Here is a 16,236-nt window from a genome sequence, read left to right on the forward strand (position 1 = left end):
ATATCAGATTGGGTACATCTTATAAAAATAGCTCTCTATTGGCTTCTCAGGAGATGTAATTGGATGCATGGCCGGCAAGTCTAAACATCAACCAAAGTTTTTTGATTTACTGCTTTTCTCTCTTTGATACTAATGATTGACATCCATTTATGTACAACAGTTCTGGACATTTGGTTATGCATATAGAAAGTATGAAATACATTTACAGCTCATCAAAAATGTTGACACTTTGAAATTCCCATATAACAATTGACATGACAACAATTTCATTAAAACACAGAATGACTGATTGTTTATAATGATACCCAAAATTATATATATATATATATATATATATATATATATATATATATATATATATATATATTCCACCTTTGTTTTACCTTTTTCGCGGGCCACAGGTGAGGTGGGTTCACCTGGTTTTTTTAAATTTGGAATAGGGGTGGATCACCCTGTTCCCTGTTCTCTAAAGTTGGAATGGAGGGGTCATCCGCTTTTGACGGCGGCAAAAAATGATCCACCACCCCTCCTAGGCCGAAGAAACTGACCAGTCCCTAATCTGACAATTAGGAAATATGAGGAATATCCTTAAGGGTGGACCATTTGTTTTGCAGGGGGAGGTGGAGGAAAATGAGTACGGAAACAATTGTGTTTTTCACCAATCCTGGCAGCAATTTTTTTCCCCAAACGTTACCTTGAAACATGTTTTCTTGGTGCAGAGTCAAAGCAAATTTCTTTTTCAACAAAAAACAAAATCGCTGATTGGCATACTATGGTATTGCGCACAGCACAATAAATTAACATAAATCTGTTTGATTATGTTCTGCATATAAGCAGTAACGAAAAGCAATAAAAATGTTAGATAATATTTAGTTAAAGTATACGTTCAGATATTTCAGTAAGAAATTCAAAATAACCATTAAAGTCAAATATTCTTCAGGTACGTTTAGGAAGCACGTAACTGCAAGCAAGTAACTGACGGGTTCATTTTCTGAGAGACATTAGCATGAAACTTTCATCTGTTACTTCCATCGGAAAATATCAATATCATTTTGTTCCATAAAACAAGTGCAACAAGTCTCCCCACTTTCCATATATTATTATGTATAGTAGCTTAGGACACAATCTGTGGAAAATGTTAGACAACCGCTTTCTCTTTTCTCAAACAAGCATAATTTTCTAAATCATTTAAAATGGCAATAGAGAAGAATATTGTAGTGAAAAATACCTTTTCAGAATTTTTAAAACTAGTCAATGAATCTGTCTACTCGTGCATGGTATACATGGTAGCCTTCCCGAGGAATCTTCAATGGTACAAATCATAATTAATCATGGAATATCTCCTCTACTAGGTAGCGTCCCTAAATTTTGAAATAACCAGGACTGGTGTCTGGCGTCTAAGTGCATTATGCAGGTCATACCTAAACAGATCTTGATACTTCTTGATATATGCAAATCATGAAAAATGTTAACTAAGGCATCAACCTATTTTAGATTTCCTACATTGTGTCTTTATTTTTCAATGACAGTCATAAAATCTATCTAGAAACGCCTTATTTACATGTAGTTCTTTTGAAATTTACTTTTCTCGTTCCTACACTGAGATGCTCACATGAGGATACTTCAACTTGCAAGTTATGATACAGTTAGCTGTATTTATTATAGGAAAGCGTAGCTTTTCAGAATATCAAAAAAACCATCATCATTCTGCAGAAAATGCTTTTCTGATTGCTTGAAGTTTTAACTATGGTTTTCAGATACCAAGCATTCCAAGAAATGTGCCGTTTTATAAAACGTTTATAGAAAGTTGTTATTCAGACGTTTTAAACGGATAAAGTCGCCTTTATTTTTTCTGAAGTACAGTTAGATTTTCTAAGTTTAAAAAAATTTGCAAAGTTGCTTTGACTTCACAAAGTTTTGCATAGTGTGTATTTATCCTTCAAATATTTAGTTCCAAAATTTTACAAAATGTTTTAGGGTTCAGCAAAACAAGTTAATATCTGTTCACTGTAAGAATTTGAATGCATAGCATAGACACGATTAGCTTTTCATCAAATGTAATATTTCAATGCAGTGGACCCTACCGGATGCACAACTGAATCTTGGGAGGAGAATGCAAAGGATAATGATATGCAAATATTTTTTTCACGTTCCAACATTTGAAGGAGTTAGTTCTTTGGACAGGTGCAACATGAAGAACACTTTCCCCCCTTTCGGGGGAATTTCATGATCAGAACTGCCAGGAAAATCTAATTTTCACATTTTTAGTCTGCAGATCTTTTTTCCCACTTTGACCAACCCTCCCAAAATAATCAAGGGCGACTGTATAATTGTAATGTTTTCAACCATATGGGAAGGGAAAGTATTTCCCCATGTACTTCCTGCATATCCATCGATACCACTGGGTAAACCAGTATAGTATTGCTTTTCCCTATTTGTATTTGCCTTATTTTTCCAAAGTCACGATATCGCCTTACCAACATTGAGATGAGTAAAGACAATGAAAACTCTGAAATTATTAACTGCTGTTCAGGCCAGACAGGGCAGCAATTGACCATGATTTCAGAGTTTATTACAAAGTCTGAAGAATCGATCTCAATGTAACATATTATCAATAGAAGTTTAAAAAGAATGAAAAGTGACACTGAAGTAGTAACAGGGGGAAATATGGTAAAGGCAATATACTGACAAAAAAGGTTGCAAAATACCTATTTTCATGGAGGCAAAATCATGGAAAGAAATAAAACGCTGGCACGGTTAGTTCTCCCACACGAGAGTTTTACGACCCAAATTTTGCTATTCTTTCCAAAATTGCAATTAGATCTATCCTTACAGGATGCAAATATCTGTACAGTTATCCTTGAAAACATTTCATTTCGATTTGTAAATACGCAATTTTGATAAAAAGGAATACAATCGAATGCCAGCAAGTTAATCAAGTGGAGCTGTATTTAGCAGTACCGTTGATTGGCTACATCAGTTGAGTATTGACAGATTTCTACACAGTGGAATTTCTTTTACAAATAACATTACAACAAACCAGGTTAAAATGCAGATTTACCTCAACGGCTGATTTGTGAAGTGTGATGGTAAATCACAAATTGATTACAATGCACGTGCAAAATATTTTCATCGAAGTGCATGTTAAAAATTGACTTGTCAAAACATTGCCTAGCCCTGCGTACAGGTCTGTGTGTGTTCCCGGCCGTACAACGCCGAGGGTCACTTTTCTCTAGCAAACACTTGCTAAAGGTACCGATCACTATATTACGTGCAGACCCATTTTAAAAAACACTAGCCCTCCCTTCCGGTAATTTCGAGCCAGTCCCTTATTTCGCTATTTTGCCGTTTCGCTATTTCGTTGATTATATAATTAGCAAGCTATATGACCCCCGGGTATAGACCCAACGCCAGGAATAGTGTAGTATTCTACCGAAGATTTGATTTGCTTCATGTAAATCAGAATTTCACAAGAAATTTGACATGGATATTCTCGAATCGTTTTCTCATTGGACGGGGCGTATTTTAGAGGAACAATTCAAAGTTTAAAGCAATTTTTGGTGATAAATACTTTCAAAGCGTTAAGTTCCTGTTGCAAGCAGGCGTTGCCATCTTGAAAGAACACCCTTGTGTGGCCACTTGACTATATATATCTTAGTGGTCAACTATGGAGTTTCTCAGGGTTTGCAGTACGTTTGTTCCAGTTGTCCATTAAAGGATTTTCCCCGTCCACCGCTGGTTTTAGTGATCCACTGCATGGTTTCCATTCCCATCCCTATTTCATGCCTACCCTTTGTATTTAGAATTTCCTGCTATTACGTGTAATGCCCCATACTACTGTAGTATTGAAATACCCCATAACAGTATGTATTTGAAATGTCTCCATATATGCATATTCCCATATTAACATGTGTAAATCTCCCAGTGTTAATGTGTGTATTATAAATTGTCGCAATATTACCATGTCTAATACTGGACAATTTGAAGTCCCCAAAATACCGTGCTGTTCTTGAAAATCTACCAATTAACTGTCACCATGTAGAGTTTTCACCAGCAAATTTAGCAGCCAATAGAGCTCAACTACAGTATTTTCAACGCGTCACATATGGGTGTCTCTTAACAAAGAACTGAGCCAAAATGGAGCCAACGGAGCCAACAAACCCGAATGGAGCCACAAATACCTTAAATGGTTGACTGTAATACCTGACCGGGGTTAAACGGGATCAAAAGTTAACTACAAAAATGTAAAACAGCCACAAAACACAGATCCCGGGACATCAATTACCTTTGGGCATTGCAGTGTCTATATGATTAACTGAAGCGCTGAGGGCGCCATTCAACACTGACCGTGAGCTTGACGTATCATTTATTTTCTAGCAGCTTCCTTTCAGTTTGTGAGGTTGTTGTTTATAAAAGTGTAACGAAAATTTTAATGTTGGTGTCGAAAATGTTCCCTTTGTTGTATCGATGATCTTTTATGGATAATTAAAAATGTTTGAGTTCACGAGAAGAGCTTTCAATCTAAAATGTGAAAGTGGGAAGCATTTTTTAGATTTTCGATATGAATTCATCTTCCTTCTGCGTTTCATCATCATCGTTTACTGGACTCAGATATTCATACTTATGTGTGATCGCCATGTAGATTTTTTTATATTATACAGTTCTGTTGTGGTTTGATTTTGAGTCATCTTTTTACTCTGTTGTTAGTTTTATGCCGATCGCCCAGTTTGTCGCTGATATTCTCTTATGTATAAATCACCAGTGTCAAGAACTCCTGTTCCCCTTCCTTTATCGTTTGATTGTTATATTCTTGTTTTGGATAGCATTTTCAACGCTATACGTTCTGCGAACGTCATGATACTTTTTGTGTTCCTGATGGGGATGTTGAAAAGAGGCATTTTCCGTAGCTTCCAAAAGGTTTCCTAGTTTTGTGTTCCTTGCTGTATGTATGTATGTATGTATGTATGTATGTATGTATGTATGTATGTATATGTATTGATATTCGTATATTGCGACTTTTTGTTATTTTGATCATATAATGTTTTCCCGTCTGCATTTTCTTTTGTTAGCTTTGTTATGTTTGTTGTATTTTCAGTTGTCATGTTTGATTTGTGTTGCGTGTTGTTTTTTTTTCGGAGTTACATTTTGTTTTGGCGAAAGACGCGTTGGCATTGAAAAAAGCCGTTTTTAGTTTGGTTTAACCAGGCAAAAACATTCATTTATGTTGATCAGACTGCTTATTGTTAATATTGTCTTTCACCTCAGTTATTCTTAGCCGAAGTTACTTTGTTCGCATTGCATACGACTTTTGGAAGCTGGAAGTTTGAGATTGAAGTTACCAAGCTACCATGCGTAGTGACGCACGCTCGATCGACCTGGAAAGGCTGATTGTAAAATCCATCCGCATCAGTGCACCTTCTACATTTGCCGAAACAAACACACTTTCCCCGATCACAGTCCTTCCATGGTCAAAGTACACAGATGATTTAATAGAGGGAAAGCCTGCACCCCTAACGGTGGGGGCGCTCTTCTCCATACGTGTTTCACGTAATCGCAATTCTGGTTCAGTAGTCAATCAGGGGAAAGACTGGAAAGACGTCGTCGATATAGTCAATTTGGAGGACTTCTGGTTCCATTTGGCCCGGTCAGGTATCAGAGTCAACCATTTAAGGTATTTGTGGCCCCATTCGGGTTCGTTGGCTCCGTTTTGGCCCAGTCCTTTGTTAGGATATACCTTTTTTACACGATCTGCAGTTCCAAACATGATCTAAATTCACAAAACTGGCGGTAAATATTTCAACTTCGTACCATCCTTGATTTGTTTAGACCAAAAAGTACAGCCCTCAAAGGATTTGTTTTTACAAATTCAGGTATGCGAAAAGAGAAATCTTTCTCTTATTATTAGTAAAAATATTTAATGTTTCTGAATGAGATTTCTCAGACTGCCCTCTTCCATTGTTGTGTCTGCAATTCCTCCCAAATAAGTCTTCGTTGATAGCACAGTTCCCACTAATTTAATGTTGTTTGACTTTTTGGTTCTTTGATTACAGACAAAAAAACAAAACAAAAGCAAGCGACCTAGCGGCCGATAGAGAGCTGCTGTATTATGTAGGGAATAATTATTTGTGACACGTGTGTTGATGAAGGTGGAAATCTTTGATAGCTCATTTCAGTGGCCTGACACAAAATGGTAAAAATAGCTGCAAAAATACACAATTAAAGATTCATCATAATTTGATCATATCACATCAAGGTCATCTGAAAGAACATGTCAACAAAAGCTACCTGACGAAGTTTTTTGAGAATCAAAGTTTTTAACCAAAACTGGCAAAAGTTGCACAAAAACCAAAATTGCAGATTTCATCATAATTTCAATATATCATATTAAAATAACCCCTTTGAACCTGTATATCAAATATCAAAACTATCAGACAAGCAGTTTTTGAATTTTTTTTTCCCAAAAATGGCAAATTTTGCCCCAAAAATACAATGTTGCAGATTTCATCATAATTTCAATATATTACATTTAGTTCATCTGTAGGAACCTGTATGCCAAAAATCAAAGCTCAAAGATGAGCACTTTTTGAGAAACACATTTTTGCCCCAAAAAATGCAAAATTTGCACAAAATACAAAATTGCAGATTTCATCATTATTTCAATACATCAGAAATAAGATAACCCTTGGAACCTGTGTACCAAATATGAAAACTATCAGTCGAGCAGTTTTTGAGAAACAATTTTTTTGACCAAAAGTGGCCTCAAAAATACAAACTTGCAGATTTCATCATTTTTTCGATATATCACATTTAGTGCATCTGTAGGAACCTGTACGCCAAATACCAAAGCTATCAGACAAGTGCTTTTTAAGAAATACATTTTTGACCAAAAAATTGCAAAAATTGCCCCAAAATTTGCACAAAATACATGATTGCAGATTTCATCATTATTTCAATACAACAGAAATAAGATAACCCTTGGAACCTGTGTACCAAATATCAAAACTATCAGATGAGCAGTTTTTGAGAAACAAATTTTTTGACCAAAAGTGGCCTCAAAATACAAACTTGCAGATTTTATCATATTTTCAATATATCACATTTAGTTCATCTGTAGGAACCTGTACACCAAATACCAAAGCTGTCAGACAAGTGCTTTTTGAGAAATACATTTTTGACCAAAAATTGCAAAAATTGCCCCAAAATACAAAATTGCAGATTTCATCATAATATCAAGATTAAACATCAAGATTAAAGATGAACCTGTTGATACAAATAAGAAATAAAATCAGGAAACATTACATGTTGCTTATCCCTATGAACCTGTATATCATGCGTTTGTCCTGCACATTTTATTACCCCCAGTCTCAAAAGTTGACATGTATGCATGCTTGCATATCCTTTAGAACACAACCTGCAGTGAAATTTGCATCCCTTAAAATCTGCCTATACTGGAGGAGTATTGTTATGTTTTTTTCAATTGTAATCTCCTATTATCATTGCTAATATCTCAAAGATATTTGACTATGACGAATTATCAGATATTGCACCAATGACTTTCAATGTTGATGAAATTTGGAAAGTATGACAGAGTATTGCCAAAAGCAAGGCATCTAGGTTTATTTTGTGATTTTTATTTCAAAATGATGTATGCAGAATTATCCTCTTTGTAATTTTCCTCCTATTGACTAGGAAAAAACAGAGGTGTATATCTTCCATTATCTAATGGTGTCCAACTTTCCTCATGATAGAATGGTGATACGGAACTAAATAATTCTTTTGTATCAATAAATGCTTCATTTGAAATGAAAAATACCACAGACATTGCAATATGAACATGTTAGCTTACCTACGTTGTTGTTCTGATCATAGGATGTCCTAAGTTTAAATTGCTCAGTATAGGTAGTGGATGACTTTCTTGGAAAGCCCTAAGACTGAGACAGTTAAGATGAGCAATCAAATTAAAAAAATAGCGTCAATGAAACTGTAGCTTCCATCCTGGACTATTTAGTGTTTGTTCTCTGGTCAGATATTTGAACATGTGTGAAAGGGATAAAGTGCATGAAGTGAAAATACTTAAATGTAATGTACTGGAGACAGTGAAATATGTTTAATGTATTTATTCAGATTATAAAATGGAAAAAATACAGAATTAGAAATATCGAATACTGTGATACAACCACTAACTCAACAAGTCATTGACAATGACATAGTCCCCACTTGTAACAGGAGTATTTGTCTTGATGGGGCAGGGAAATGTGGTCATTAAGAAGTATCACTGGAGTGTATATGTTGAGATCTATGGGCACATAGGTCTATGTCGTTGTTCCCAATTTGAAACACATGAGGCATGTCTAAGTTATGGTTCTAAATCGGGAAAAAAGATCAGACCTCTGGCAGTATTGGCCAGCCAAGAAATACATATGTGCATAATAAATGAGGTACAAGATGTGACATCTTAAGGTCTAATATCCTATCAAAATTGGAGGGTATAGAACTTGTGGTTACTGAGATATGCATATATATGTATAATCAAGGTCAAAGGTCATCGAGGTCACATGACATTTTGAAAAAAAGTTATATTGCTAATTAATCCCTATATGCCAAAAAATCAGACCTCTAGCTCTATTCGCTTGCCAAGAATTAGATGTGTGCATAATTAATGAGGTAAAAGCGTGTGTTGTCATAAGGTCTCCCATCCTACTAATTACAAAGGACATAGCACTTGTGGTTACTTATTCATTGAAATAAACATATATTTTAGGTAAAAGGTCATCGAGGTCACATGACATTTGGTCAAAACATTTCTCTCCTATAGTTATCCCTCTATACCAAAAATCAGACATCCAGCTCTATTGGCTTGCTCAGAATGAGATATGTGCATAATTAATGAGGTACAGTGTGTGGTGTCATAAGGTGTCCAATCATACCAAATATGAAGGGTGTAGCACTTGTGGTTACTGAGTTATGGACAAATATGTATATTTGAGGTCAAAGGTCACCGAGGTCACGTGACATTTTGTAAAAAAATTGTATTGCTAAGTTATCCCTATATACCAAAAATCAGACCTCTAGCTCTATTGGCTCGCTCAAAATTAGATATGTGCATAATTAATGAGGTACAATATGTGGTGTCATAAGGTGTCCCATCATACCATACATGAAAGGTGTAGCACTTGTGGTTACTGAGTTATGGACAAATATGTATATTTGAGGTCAAAGGTCACCGAGGTCATGTGACATTTTGTCAAAAAAATTGTATTGCTAAGTTATCCCTATAGACCAAAAATCAGACCTCTAGCTCTATTGGCTCGCTCAAAATAAGATATGCACATAATTAATGAGGTACAATATGTGGCGTCATAAGGTGTCCCATCATACCATACATGAAGGGTGTAGCACTTGTGGTTACCGAGTTATGGACAAATATGTATATTTGAGGTCAAAGGTCACCGAGGTCATGTGACATTTTGTCAAAAAAATTGTATTGCTAAGTTATCCCTATAGACCAAATATCAGACCTCTAGCTCTATTGGCTCGCTCAAAATTAGATATGCACATAATTAATGAGGTACAATATGTGGCGTCATAAGGTGTCCCATCATACCATATATGAAGGGTGGTAGCACTTGTGGTTACTGAGTTATGGACAATATGAGGTTATCTGTGAGGGTGCGCGCCGCATCACACTCGTCTTCGACTCGTGTGATGCGGCTCGCTCCCTCATTCGTGGCAATACGTCCCAACCAAGCGCTGATATCGTGATATCGTGCCCATGACCGTATATTTATGTAAAAGGTAATTAAAAACAAAGAAATTTTATTAGTTTTTGTCAGTCTTTCGAAGGGACTATGTTTTTATTTCTGCCGCTTGTCTGAGCGCTTTGATACATGTTTGTTTACAACAGCTGATCAAGTCGTCGATCACATCGTGTCGAGTGTATACAGTCTAAACAGGATTATTTCCGCGCAATTTACCGCAGTTCAGAAAAGGAATGGAGCCAATTTACTTATTCTGGTCACCGTCCCGGTGTTCTGGTGGATAATTATTACACGGACAATATTGTAAGTTTGAATTCTCTTTAATAACTCTTGCTGAAACCATGCTGAAACATGGCTGATGTGAACAGGAACGACGAAGTAGCGCGAAATACAACAGATTGTAAACATCAACTTTTAATTTTCTACAACAACCTGTCCTGTAACTCTCTTTAGATCTGAAATAAAGGAACGTTAAATTCATATGTACTAGTAATATGTTTCGTTTTATATCAGTAAATTTTGATTGAAGTGAAAGATGGATTTGATCGTTAAATGCAAGATGAACATCATAACATCAAAATCGGAAATAAACAACAATTGATGACGTATAACGTGCCGTATCAGACTGATGTTTTACGTTCCACGTCACGACGCGTCAGAGGAGACACGGATACGGTCATGGGTATATGATAAATATGTATATTTGAGGTCAAAGGTCTTTGAGGTCACATGACATTTTGTCAAAATATCCGAGATATCTGCATGAACAGATGGACTCACGGATGGACGAACAGACGGACATGACCCAATCTATAAGCCCACTGGACTTCATCTGTGGGGACTAAAAATTGTGTCACTGCATCCTTTTTGCAATATGAATACGATGAGAAACTAAATTTTTATTTTTCGTGGCCTTATACATGGGAGTCTATGGAGATCTGCCTTATACATGGGAGTCTATGGACGTGTAAACTAAAAATATGCAAATTTCACCACGATTTGCCCAAAGTTGGGAAAGGTCATTCCTATGCACTTCCATACCAAGTTTCAAATCAATCGGTGGTTTCAGAGAAGATTTTTTGACCAAAAATGGGAGAAAATTACAAAAATATTCATGAAAAATAGCAAGTCCAAGATACTGACCCAAGATGTGCACAATCATTTCAGGTCAGCCCAAAGTACTTACATGCCAATTTTTCATGTAATCTGCACAGTGGTTATTGACTGTTTTTACATTTTTTCACTTAATTTGCTTATTTTTGGCAATGACAGCTTCATTTGAACAAAATCTATCTTTTAGCCCATCATCCATGTATAAACCAAATATCAAGATGAAATGTGCAGCAGTTTTGGAGTTTTTGATGTTGACGGACAGACATACAGACATACATACATACAGACAGTTCCCTAGCCTATAAGAATAGCTTCCATTGCCATATATACATATGGGTATGGGAGCTAACTAGTACCTTGATGAGCTGGATTCTTACAGACCAGTTCCCTCAGCAGGTACCAACACGAGTCCAGAAGAAATTGACACAATTCAGTGACTACTAACAAGAGAAAGGGAAGGCGGGCAGACTCGTAAAAGAAAATTATGACAACAATTTCACGCTATTCAATATTGTCCTTTTGTTAATTGCTTCAAAGATCATGGTTAAAATGTAAAATATTTTATTTCCTTAACTAAATTTTGTCACTTTAAATGGCTAAATTATACTTTCTTTTTATATCTAGGTAACAAATAGCATCCAGCAACAAACAGGAGGAAGAGAAACCTGTTGATTGGGAAACAAGCCTGCTAGATCAAGGCCTGCTTGCAGAGAACCAATTGCAATTGGAAACATGTCAATCATTATAATTGATGGAGACAAACTTAGACGGAATAATATCTTTAGAAGTATATCACAAAGTAAGTAATGGTGTATATCGACCTGCAACTCGAGCTAATGGAGCTGTCCATGTTAAAAGTGCGCCAATAGGCTGTGTTTTGCACACCTTCAGAAGCCTAACCTCATTAAACAAGCTACCCCGTGATATGGCACAAGCATTAGAAAGATTACAGAACATGCAGGACCAGTAAATTTCTAATTTACGATAGGCACCACAAATTATGCATAGAAGTTTAACAAACTGGCATTCTGGCAATCAATAAATTGACATGTTTCATTTGTAATAATAACTCACTAGTTTGAAATAAAAAGAATTACAAGCTATGTATTTCCAGCATATTTGTGGTCTGTCACCTCCTGTGTTATAAGACTGCATAAAGTAGATATTAATTTAGTCTACGCCTCGAAAGTGAAAGATTTTACTTTTGCTCAAACTTTCCTTAAAGAATTTTTCATCCACTCTCTTTTAAAATCAAGAATAAAAATCAGGGTCACCATGCAAATTTGGTACCGAAAAACAAATAACCCATGATTTACCGATATTTAAATTCAAAATGGCCACCATCCCTGCGTTAATTCTATGGACAAAAATAAATTTTCCAATTTCGAAAAACTAAGCCAGTGAAAGTTTTCTTACACCAAAGAGCTTATGAACCCAAACAAGTGGTAGATCAGAAAAGAATTGTAAAAGTTTGAGAGTGAATATCTGTCCCTGAGGCGCATTCTACCTTAAAACTCAGTTGTTTCTTCCTTGTGTGTCTTCTGCATTGAGCTGCAAGATCTGGATTTCAGGATTGCAAGTAAGCTGTACCACTTGCTTTGGCTGCTACAACCAGGTCAACAGTCACTTTGCCCAATTAGTTCCTGTTAGCATGTCTGACAGAAAAGCAGCATATATTGTGCAAGGGACAAAAAAGCGTCTCAAGAATTATGAAATTAGTATTTTAAGGTGGCTGGAAAGGCTATTTTTGCACCAATTCTTTTCTCAGAGTTAATGTCAAGTTTCAAGTGTTAGAATCAAGATATTTAGTTCAAATTTTCAGGATAACTTCCTTAGTTAATATTTTCTCCAAAGAATATAAAAATTGTATATTTGCAGCCATGATTTTGAAATATGACACCAGTAAATATTAAAATTTAATTTTTCATATTTTTTTTACATATTTGAATTTAATAATAATTGAATAGTATTAATATTACCAAATTAGTTATAAATATTTTGACACTATTTATTGTAAGATTTGTACGGCAGGATTTGTAAATAAAATTTGTTTTTATGATTTTACATGGGTTTATATATAAAAAAATTATTAAAAATTCTTTCAAATTTCAAAATGTGATTTTTCAAAAAGTACTTCAAATACAGGAAAATTGTGCCATACAAATCTTATCTGTAACCTTGTTAATAGGCTGTAAAAATTCCATGTCCATACCTCATTTCAAAGTTGGATTAAATTGGTATGCAATTATGTAGGAAAACTGTTATTCTGTCAAAAATGTTGTAAACAAGCCATATTTGCACCCCTCTTTTGAAATCACAGAGCAGTTTTTTTGGTTAATCTCACTTTTGACACCTCTTTGACGCTCAAAGAATCTAAAAATGCATTTACAATAGCAGTCACTCACTCGGAATGCCAGCACCGCCTTGTCAAACTTTCCTGAAAACAGCAAATAATGACTTTCCCTTTTCAATCATTTTATTAAAAGCTAGGGGACCTCTACCATAGTTAATACACGAAGGACTCCCCAACTTCTTCTTATTTGGTCAGTTTTTCAGAAGTTTCAACAGGCTATAACTCTGCAATGCCTTTGTGCCCAAATGTCTAGTTTTTTTTATTCCACAGAGAATGTTGACTACTTTTATATCTTAATAGTTTTGTTGAACTTTATAACTGACGCTCTAGCCTTTCCAACCACCTTAATCTATTAAAGGCACTGCTTGCGATCCCTGCGATCGCCTTTGTTCTGGTCTGTAAGAGGATTATGAAGGTGGGAGATAGCCTTTTGTTTTTCATTGAAATTGTAATCAGGTGGGTAAATTTTCTGATGAGACAATCTAATGCCAATGCATGCCTTTAAGTGACCCTTGCCTCACCTGACTTGAGACTTTTGAATGAATGTCCTTGATCAGTGACTTCTCAACAATAGCTATATGTACTATAATAGCTATAAGTAAAGTAACTGACATGATTAGCTCAATAAAGGTTACATGTCACTGCAAGAGAATGCTAGGACAACTTTTAAGTACACAGAACAGTTTTAAGCCCAGCAAGTTCAGCATTTGGATTTCCATATTGAAAGCAAAAGATCTGCATACCCAGATTGTAAGTACAGTATCTGGATTTCCAGATTGCAAGTACTGAGTATCTGGCTCTCCAGACCTTATGCTTGCAATTTGGAAATCCAGGTACTGTACTTGCAGTCTGGAAATCCAGGCTGCAAGTATAGTATTTGGATTTCCAAATTGCAAGCATAAGGTCTGCATATCCAGATCACAGATACCGGTATAGTATCTGGATTTCCAGATCCAAGTACAGTATCCGGATTTCCAGATTTCCAGCATATGGTCTGCATATTTAGACTGCAAGTATAGTATCTGAATTGCCAGATTGCACACATGGGGTTTGCACATCCGGATTGCAGATGTAGTATCTGGATTTCCAGATTGCAAGTACAGTGTCTGGATTTCCAAATTGCGAGTACAGTCTCGATTTCCAGATTAATAATGCATTATCTGAATTTCCCATTGCAAGAACATAGGTGTGGTATTATCTCTTGGTTGACTTCTTTTGGTAGTATTGATGCACAAGTGCAATTTTGTATACATATGCATTGAGGAAAAATGTGTATCAGGGTCAGACTGGCAGACATTACTATCTGTCAAAACGTAAGAGATAGTGTTTGATGTCAACGGATAAGAGAAAACATGATAAGAGAAACATGAGACCGAAAAGCCGGATAAGAATCCATCAAAACAGAGAGAGAAAGAACTCGAAAATTTGAACACGTGTTTCCCTAGACAAAGGGACAAAGGCGATATGCCAGACACCGTATATGCAAAGAAAGCACATCACAGTTACACCAGTGTTCGAAATTCGTGGAAAATATCAACCAGTCAACAGGACTGGTAACTTTAAAAAGTTGCCTGTCCTGCCAAAAACTTGCCAGTCCTGATATTATGCCTTGCAATTAAAAGTAATCAAGTACACCTAAGAGTTACCTATACTGTAATAGGCTATTACCTTGTCTGTGAACAAATGAAGATGGGATGGAATCATCTTTCTCTTTAAATAACCTTTATTTGTAAACGAACATAAATTGCAAGGTACATATACTGCACAATACGTGAGTACTTTACTTTGTATTCACAATGCGCACTGTCACTTTCCATGTATGACAGAATACAATCTTATATTTAAAGTCATGAGTCTGGGAGAAAACAGGTACACAATGTACACAGTTATGCATGAGCATGAGCGTTTCTGAATAGTTTGGACAGCTTATCAAATGTTGCAGTGTTCATCGACTGCAGTGTCCTTTACGCTACTGAGTCACCTGGAGCAGCATTTTTGCATATTTTTTTGCATATATTGCTTGGCAAATTTATGACCCTCTGAAGTTTCATGTGTTTTCAGAGTTTTGTGTCTGAGATCTGTAGAGCCTCTCACGAATGACCCATTCCAGTATTTTTTGTACTTGCCAGCATGTTGTTGTTTTTAGGCAATGGGCGTGTACACAGTTCTGCATAATTTGCAGTGCAACTTCTGCTCGCGGGCACTATCGTCGAGACTAACCAATCTTTTAATTCAATATTCCATGCCTGAACAGTTGTTCTCTTATGTTTAGTGGCATCATACTCCCTGTTTGCCCGTAAGGTTTCCTCCAGGGTTCTTCGTTTAGCCGAGAAAGTTTGTAGGTCGAGAATTGCGGAGCATAATTCTTCAAAACCCACCACCGCACATTATATTACCATGCCCTGCCCGTCGCATTTTGATTGGTCGAGCTGAACCACGTGACTGACCACAAATACACAGTAATGGTTTGTTTACATGCCCGTGAATATGAATAATAAGATTAACATGTCAAAGTATCGTAACTTTACAGCTCAAACGTAAATCATAATCAATCACAAAATAAAGGGAGAGCACTTGTAGGTCAAGTTGAGATACTTTTTTCTGAAAATATCTCTGGATTTGCCAATTTTTACAGCGCGCGTGACAGTGCGTCGCGTATTGCTCAGTTTCTGGGGCCCAGTTGTCGTTCGCTCCTGAAATTTTCGGAAATTTTGACGGTTTTCTTGGGTTCGCTGATAATATAATGGAAATAACAGACTCCGCTCTGACCATTAACGTTTATTTGTGGGCGCGGGCTCGAGAAAAGCCAAATTAACGGGCTCGGCAAGCCTCGCCCGTTAATTTTTGGCTTTCCTCTCGCCCTTGCCCACAAATAAACGTTAATGATCAGCGCGTCGCCCGTTATTTCTATAATGGTTCTACTCCGGAATAAAAAGGACGCGATGTGTTCTACAGACTGATCAGTACGCCCAAATAATCACGTGATGCTGGTACAAACAAGCCCATATGTGT

General features: G+C 36.3%; 1 protein-coding gene across 1 annotated transcript in view; it reads right to left on the reverse strand.

Moving 5' to 3' along the window:
- Nucleotides 1–16,236, reverse strand: part of LOC139119361 (uncharacterized) — a 147,707-nt gene that overhangs the window by 70,320 nt on the left and 61,151 nt on the right. The gene's annotated exons all lie outside the window — the stretch shown is intronic.

This window comes from Ptychodera flava, chromosome 19, assembly GCF_041260155.1.
Source record: "Ptychodera flava strain L36383 chromosome 19, AS_Pfla_20210202, whole genome shotgun sequence".
In the NCBI taxonomy this organism is placed as follows: Eukaryota; Metazoa; Hemichordata; class Enteropneusta; family Ptychoderidae; genus Ptychodera; species Ptychodera flava.